Source organism: Rhynchophorus ferrugineus, unplaced genomic scaffold (assembly GCF_030347505.1).
Source record: "Rhynchophorus ferrugineus isolate W39M unplaced genomic scaffold, kcgeb_rfMv2 rfM1, whole genome shotgun sequence".
NCBI classification, from domain to species: Eukaryota; Metazoa; Arthropoda; class Insecta; order Coleoptera; family Curculionidae; genus Rhynchophorus; species Rhynchophorus ferrugineus.
This window is the reverse complement of record NW_027472580.1, coordinates 39,683,708-39,692,773: the sequence shown is the minus strand read 5'-3', so window position 1 is coordinate 39,692,773 and position 9,066 is coordinate 39,683,708. Positions and strand designations below refer to the sequence as shown.

Below are 9,066 nucleotides of genomic sequence, written 5' to 3'. Positions count from 1 at the left end.
GACAAAAAGAGCTCTGTCCAAGCCCCCCACGATAACGTATAAATACCCCTTAAGGAGCTGGCGCCTTGAACAGTAGTACAATCGCTGTCACAACGTTCCGCAACGTCCAACGGTTCATCATTCGCAGCTTTTTCTTCCCGAAAACATATGAATAGCGGACGATACAAGTGAAGCACGGTCACGGAAGAACCTAGCGCGGCCTTGCTCCGACAGAATCGTAGTAAGCAGCAGTCTAATTGACTGCAAGGCCACACAAGGACGTTCTTTCAACAATTTCAGCAGATCGGGCGCTGAATATTTTCAGGAATCGCGCGGGTTAATTGGGGCGGTTTTCTTAAATTACTATTATTCGACCTGGTGTATGTTCGAACGTCGATTTTTCGATTGTTTGACTAAGTGTTGAACAGAGCTACTCGATTTACACATTTTCTATATACAAGGTAGGTTTTGATTTCATATATTCTTAAGATATCAAAATATAACGCGCTTCTTTATTAATTAACATGTACAATATATTTATCATATATGGAATGTATATACATATATATATGGAAATATACTCTTAGAAATTTCATTGCATATACATAAATATACAATATTAAATTCGTTTTACTTAAATATATATACATGCATAAAATATATATAAATATATAAATAAAATATATATATATATATATATATATATATATATATATATATATATATATATATATATAAATATAATAAATATTAATTATATTTGGCATTAATTTTTAAAATTATTTCCAAATAATTATTACAATATAGATACATTATATGTACTAAATGGTAGTACACACATCACAGTATCACACACTGTAGTATCACAGTATTGATTATAACAACTCGAAAACATTTTATAACTATTAATACAAATATATCTATTCTTGGCAAATGTCAGTTAATTATAGTATAATATATTCAATGAGAAGAAAATTTTACATAATATTAACTAAACTTGTTATCTGTTCAATATTGTAAATATATGGAACCAAATTCTCCTAAATATTTATTTAAAAATCTTTATGTTAAATCAGTTTTTATGATATATTTCAATTATAATTTATTATTTCCAAGTATTCTAAAGATATATTTTAATATATAAAGAACATACGAACCTTTCTTCACATGAAAGAAAGTTAGAAATAAGCTCATCAAGCTCATTTTAAATAAAATAATTAATGATAAAAAAATCATGTTTGATTAAATATAATTATATTTTCTCAAATTAATTATTGTTGCTTAAATAACCAAAGAAATCTATAAGTCTTTAAAATCTTTAAAAAAAATTAATCTAACAATCCGTGGGATTTAAGTTTAAACAAATAAAAAATGTGCAGATTTAACATGGTCGCTGCTTATGTCACCGGTTTTCCTTCATCACGTTTAATGTGATGCATTACCTTTAGCACAACAAAATCGGCACAACTTAAAAATCAATTATGTTTCTATGCGCAGAGTGATTTATATTATTCAGAATAAAACATTTGAGGTTTTTCCTATAAGAATAAATTTGGAATATACTGAAATGATGATGAATTTTATTTATATTACAGTCATGAAATGATTTGTGGATATTGTTTTTTGAGTGGTTTATTCAAGTCTCGTTTGAAACAAAGATGTTTAATATCTGATTTCCTGTGAATATATTTTTTACTGATATACGTTTTGTGATTTATTTTCAATTATTGAACTATGGTTATTTTAAATATTGATCGCTGTGATTATTGAATATTGTAATGCAACTAATATTCTTATATATTTGGTTAATAATTATTATTGCATAAATGGTCATAGTAATAACATATCATTCAACAAATCTCCACCAATTTAGAGCCTAAGAGTAAGAAATGTATAGTCTAATTTCTCATACAGTATTATACCTTAATTCTAACGCTTTTCTCATTCTTCTATAAAATAATTTGCTTCTGATAATTTTTTAGGCTTTTCACAAATTCTTATCTATTCAGTTAATGATGTTTTTTGATTCATTTAATAGTGGCATAACAAAATAATTGCTCTGAATTGTCTCTGCGTTAGTACATACTATCTTCCACTTACTTAGTTGCTCTTAAAAACCCCTTTTATGTATTCTTTAAGTAATTCAATTCCATGTCACTAATGCGTTTAGCATCATCGGTGTTTTTACTATTGTTCACTTTAATTTCAACAGTACCCTTCTTCAATAAGGAAACAAAGTTTATTCAAAAATAACAGAAGTATTAATCAATAAATTAATATAAAAATATATGTTAATGTATGTTAATTAATATATTATTAATTATTTATTGAAATAATAATTCCAGGAAAATAATTGTAATAATAATACAATCACTTTTTAATTTTATTTAATTTTGCTTCTTTCATACAATCCATTTACGAGAACAGAATTAAATATATTCTCAAATTCATTTTTTTTATCTTCTCATAATGTTTTATATCAAAATCTATTTTCTTAGAATGAGCCCTGATAATACAAAACATTAAATCCTTTTTTTATCAATGCATTCACCGTCATCGATATGTGTGATACTGTTTTCAAATTCAGCATAAAACTTGTCAAGGCATTCTTTGATTTCAACAGTGCTCTTCTCCACCAAGAAAACAAAATTTATTCAAAATAAGTTGTATCTCTACATCTTCTGAATTAAAACATTGGCCGAATTGGCATTAAATGTTACCATCCATCAACAGTAAGATAATCCATGCGTCAGATCAAAATCTTATAGAGAAATAATAATTTCTCTATATATATTCTGTATATATATTCTGTCTATATATTCTTATAGATAATGAATTGATTGAATGATTTGGAGTACAGAGGTATAAGTTGACAAGATGTTTTATAAGACTGATATGGTATTTTGATTTTGATAAAGTTTAGATAAAGTTTATTGACTCTTAATCCCATTTCATTAAACTTAGAATTTCACTAAAATAATAATAATAATAATAATAATAAAGTCATTTTTAATTTTATTTAACATTTTGCTTCTTTCCTACAATCCACTTACAAGAAAAGAGTTGAATGTGTCAATTTCTCTAATACGATTTTTGTTTCATCTTCTTACGTGTTCTAATTTCTACTAAAATATAATTTTTCAGCATGAGGTCTGATGGCACAAAACATTAAATCCGTTTTAAATTCAGTATAACACTCATTATGGCACTTTTTGATTTTAATGGTATATTTCACCTCCAATAAATTGACATGAAATTTTAACCCGTAGGCATCGATGAGTCAAATTAGAAACGTATTAAATAATGTCTGATACCATGATTTGAATGATTTAAGTACTGAGGTACAAACACTAAATTTTATATACGTCAACGATATGATTTATTATCATTCCATCACAAATTTATTTATAAAATTCAACTTTCGAAATATTTATGATATATATTAAATACCAAACATTATTTAACTTTGAATTTGATTGTTTGGGCTAGCATATGTCGGGAACAATATTTAGGCATCTTATCCCATTTAATCTCATTTTATTAATCTTAACTTAGTTAATATAGTTTCCTCAGAATTCCATGAAAATAAACACAATTAATTTCTGATTTTAGTTAATATAATGTTCATTTCCTACAGCCCATTCACGAGAACAGAATTTAGTGTATCAATTTATAAAATACAATATTTTCAACTTCTTATAATATGATTTGCTACAATTTTCAAATTAAGATAATAACACAAAAAATTATTAGATTTGCTACAAACTCAATAGCTGCCACTAGAAGTTATGATACAAGAACTTTCGGAAAATTCGGATTGGTTTCATGCTCGGTCACATCAAAGTTAAGATTGTATTTAGAAAGAGAAATTAAAGTTCTTCTAATTCATGCGAATCGGCTGGGTTGCAAATTGAGAAAGTTGTTTATTTTGAGAAAAAGTTTATTTTCAAATTCCTTCAGAATGAACAATTCGCTCAACTTTCATTACATATGCGTCTGTCTAAAAGAAAGCAGACGCGTAATGTTCCTACGACACTTACGAAATAATGTTTGTTTTCAATTAAAAACACGTTAAATGAGAACAATACCAATTCAAGGAGCAGGAATTAAATATGCGTCGCGGTACCAGTGAAAGTGATTGAGATTCGATTTTAATATTAAAATATTCTCTTAAGTACCTACGAATTAGACTAGAACAAAGTTATCTTGGCCATGAAGACATTGATTTAAAAAGAAAGCAGATGTTTATAAGGCAAAAATTGGGTTTAGAGATTTGCACTAATAATATCACAATTATAAATCTCTCTTTCCGTATGACTTTATTAAATCGATAAATTATATGACATAACAGAACGATTTTAACTATTATCATAAATCAATAAATGGGTTTAAATAATATACTCTTGACCTTGTGAAAATGTTCTTGTAAAAAATATTAAGTTGTTTGTTATTCGTCACCTTATACATCGAAATTACGTATTCTGTCCTGGTGATTTCAATGATCACAGAAACCAAAAACCTTTATCTAAAACCTTGTCTGTACATAAACAATTTTTTTATAAATTAAAATATTGAGTACACATTAATACTTAATACATACAACTAAGTAGTAATCTACAACAATTAATATTTCAAAAATATTACATAATCAAAAGGCAACAAAATAATACATATATTTCAAATCTTATATTTTACAATCAATAAAGTGTGTGCGAAAATGATCTGTTTTTAAATCGCTATAATATTTGTTAATAAGATTCAATTAAATGAAATAATATGAATTTACGTATTCTCCCTTGGTGATTTCAATGATCGGATAAACCAAAAACCTTTATTCAAAACCACTATTCACTAAACAAATATAATTTTAATAATATTTTTTATATGATAATTTATATATTATTTATATGCAAATATAATCATAGGTCTATATAAATCTAATAAAACCTTTTCGTTCAGTATTACAAGTAACAAATTACAAATCTGTAACTATGAATTAACTAAAGATCTTATAAATAAATTAATATAATAGATTCCACAGTTTTACATTAAAAATATACAACATATACAAGTTAGTTGACTTCAAAATATTTCGATAACCACGTAAGTAATATACCGTAATATTAATTAAGACATTATGTACCATTATCATCGAAGAATTCGATTCATTTTTAAATTACAATTATTAGTTTTGGTTTGTTTGTTGTTTGATAACAAACTAATTAAAATTAATTTTCTAGTATTTTGAAACTTAACTGTTTATAAAAATTTGCTATAAATTTTTTGATTTTTTACGATAAATTTATCGTAATCATTATATTATTGATAATTTTTAAAAAATCGCACAGTAACGAGTGAACTAATTGATATGTAAATGAGCTGAAAGTGAATTTAAATAACCTTTAAAAATCGAAAGTGAATTAACTATATGTAATGTAATCTGTGATCAAGCTCATTAAAAATCATCACCCACTGTTATAATGTCAGACCCAGAGTAATCGACATCAATTAAACTTCTTTCATGTTGTCCAATAATAATTAATAAGATAAATGTAAATTAATAAAAATCTTTAGGTAAGTTTTAAATCAAGACCTTATTATTCTTTAATGTTTTTGATATATAACTAGAATATACCATTATCAATAATTACCAAAACCTATAAACTTACTGACAATCTATGTATGTATAACCACTTCATATATATACTAAAAAACGGTATAACTTCATATTTTCTATGGGCCATTTACTCTCTACATTACCAGTGTACTAAGTACTTACATTTTGCCTTGTACTTACATTTCTTAGTAACCGCAGTGTTGAAACAGTTTGAAATACCATTCTTTTGGATATTTCCATTCGCATGTAAACTTTTGGAAACATTTCGTTGCTTCATAAATTGCTAAGTTGTTTCATTGAGGTAATCTTTATTGAGGGTGTCAGCTGGGTTATCGTCCAATAGATCTTGCAATTAATTGCATCCGAATTTTTTTGATCTTCCAGGGGGATCTTAGTCATTGACATTAAATCAAAATTTTTAAATCATTGAAACCAAAACCAATAATCAGGATATTTTGGAACAGCATCACCATCATTTTCTATAAGCGCTTGAGGATCGTCCAGAGCAAATATCTTCAAATCAAACAGCAAAAGTAATGAATCTCGAAAATTCAAGTTTGAGTGTCCCAGGAGCAGCATTTCTAGACACTGAATAACTCCAATAAATATAAATAGGACACAATTATTTTATGTAGGGAAATATTAAAATCATAGAATTTAACAGTTAGATGAGGCTGCTTAGCAGCTGCTTATATTGATGCTTCACATTTTGACCCATAGATATCGCTGATCAAATTACACGCAATTGACTAATGTTATTTACGAATTAACAGTACAGTCGTCAAAGAGTTTTGGTGCCCCCAAGTTTTCTTCAAAACCACTTTGAAGAAATTCCCAAAATTTTGGAGGCTATAATCAGCAAGCCTTGCTACAATGAAATCTTTACTGAGTTTTAAAAACTGCAGTAGCACAAATAGGCTAACATAGTTAATTTTATTCTGAAGCTTCAGTAGTTTGCTGTGTCCTGAAGACACGCGTTCATCAGGACGATTCCCAAAAATTATGAGAAAAATGTACACTGACAAAACTTGCTAAGAGAATGGTCCTTTATGCTGTCTAAACAAATTTACGAAGACTAACAACACCATCCCCGTCGAGCCATTCGGGTTCAAATCGAACAATTGGAGACGTATTCCAGATGATCCATCTGGTCGCAAATCAACAAAATCAACGGGTTATTAGCCGATGATTCAGCCGAATCAGATGGCTGAAGCAGTCTTTTTAGACCTAATCATAAATTCTCGACAAGGTTTGGCACTATGGCTAGATTTCCAAATCCACTAGTCGTTATCTTCCGAAAAAAGTGATTCGTCTTGCGCCGTTCTCTTTTCGAGACCTGCCTCTGCATTTCGACCGAAAGCTCGATGGATCTGTACAGATCAAAAAAGGTAGCCGTAGGGTCAACTTTCTGAATTCGCGTTCGGGATCTGCGCTCGGCTAGTCCAGAAATTCATATTTAAACTTTTCCAAAATAATATGTTAACAAATATAAAGGTACTCTGAGAATAAAAATACGGCTGCTGACCGACATGTCAAATGTTCAAACCTAATGTCATATAAGCAGTGATATTTATAAAATCATCAGAACAGGGTTTTAGTGGGAATGGCTAGAGATACATAACTTACAGTGGTGGTTTTACATAACCTAGTCAAACCTGCCCCAGATATGCCTGGCTGGACACGTATCAAAACTGTTTTCCTCCTTGTAACAGGCAGTATCGCCAAATCAGTCAAATTAAGTTGATTGATGCACTCTTGTTGTGATAATCCACGTCGAAAATCGTAAAAAATCATCGCACGAAAATGTTCACGATTCAATTCCATTTTTTGCCGAGACGAAATTTTCGACTGAATATAAAATAAACAAATAGCGTCCAGACAAAATGTTCTGAGTACGTATATGTCAAACTTTACGATGGAACCGACGGATGCACTCACATGACAACAGTGTTGCCAATTCCCGAAATATAAATAGTGACCCTCGTAATATCCAAGTCCATTCTAAATACACCCAAAATTAATTTAAAAAAATCTAAAATATAACAAAAAAAAGTGTTGTTTATTATCATTCATTCTCTCGTTACTAACGGTTATTCTAACATTATATATAATAACAAAATATATTTTGTTTTTTTTCCCTTAATATGTTCGCTGGAATTTAAACACATCTAGTTCACAAACAACAACATTTATTGGAATTCAGATTCAAAGATAAATTAAAATATTTCTCGAATCAATTTCTAACATTTTACCTCGATACTTATCGATAAAATTGACTGATCTATTTCAAAGCACATTGTCGGCCGGAACAAGCATGACAATTACAAATAGACTCGCTATTATTAGACCGTTAACTCAAAAATGTGTACGCCATAAACGTTTAGTACATCAATTTAAAATAAATCGACGTTTTTCTACCTATTAGTCCGTTTTATCAGCGCGATAAATCGACAAGTCGGCCTTCACGCCACAAAAGATATATTTTTTGGCGAATATTTCGCCACTTTTTTACCGCGACATGGAGTCAAAAAACTTTTGCATTGTAAAAATTACGTAGTCGTAAAATCTGTAGGTGATGGATATATTACGCTTCATTAATTGGTTCGATCTTAAAGTCTTGCCCCGGTCTATTCTTAGAATGCTTAAAATGAATTTAATTATTTTTAATAGTCAATATAATGTGACAGGTTGTATCTGAAACTGTTTGATGTTAATAACGATATGTATACTCCAATAATAGTTGTAATATTCACTACTTAATCCTTGGTACTATGATATGCAATAGTTTATTGGCCCATGCGGAAGGAGGATTCCTATTTTCGAAGATCTATTATAAAAAATATAATTACCAAATAGATCGAGTGTTGTTTTGATGTAAATTTAGTATCTCATATCCGGTGGACCAGTATGGGTATTTTTCTATCAATGTCACAATTTTTCTTTCACAATAGTCAAGATAAAATTAAAATTTAAAGTTTACCACAAACACACTTTTTAGAAACAAAGTTTGAACCTCCCAGTACAATATTTTCACACACAATAGCGACATAAGTCTCAATATTAGAATAAGGCTGGAGGCGATTACCACGAATGCTGATCATCGTCTATTTAGATGTTTGCATATATTCTGATAATTTTTTTACTTTAATGAATACGTTATTTAATTTGTTTAATTGTCATCGGTAAACATCTGTAACAACAATTTTATTCGGTTACATACATTACAGCTTGCTGACATCGTCACATGCACAGTACAACTTTAGGTCATAAATGTTACACTTCGGTATCGATATGGATGGCTCCCTTTATGCCTTTGTATCTGAGATTGTCGTATTAGATCCACTTCTGACATTTTCAGTCGTGTGGTAGCCGTTTTTCCTCTTTCACACCTTTCCCATCGTCTTTAAACGTCTAGAAACAGTTCATTAACAGTCAGAAACGGCTCATCAACTGTTAAGCTATTTGAAAGT

The 9,066-nt window shown here is 29.0% G+C and overlaps 1 protein-coding gene across 1 annotated transcript in view; it reads left to right on the top strand.

Annotated features, from left to right (window-relative positions):
* Positions 1-298: 298 nt before the first annotated feature.
* The window catches only part of LOC143197117 (uncharacterized), a 44,208-nt gene continuing 35,440 nt past the window's right edge, over positions 299-9,066 (top strand). Inside the window, exon 1 of the mRNA XM_076405309.1 lies at positions 299-440. The gene's annotated coding sequence lies outside the window, so the exon portion shown is untranslated. The remainder of the gene's footprint in view (positions 441-9,066) is intronic.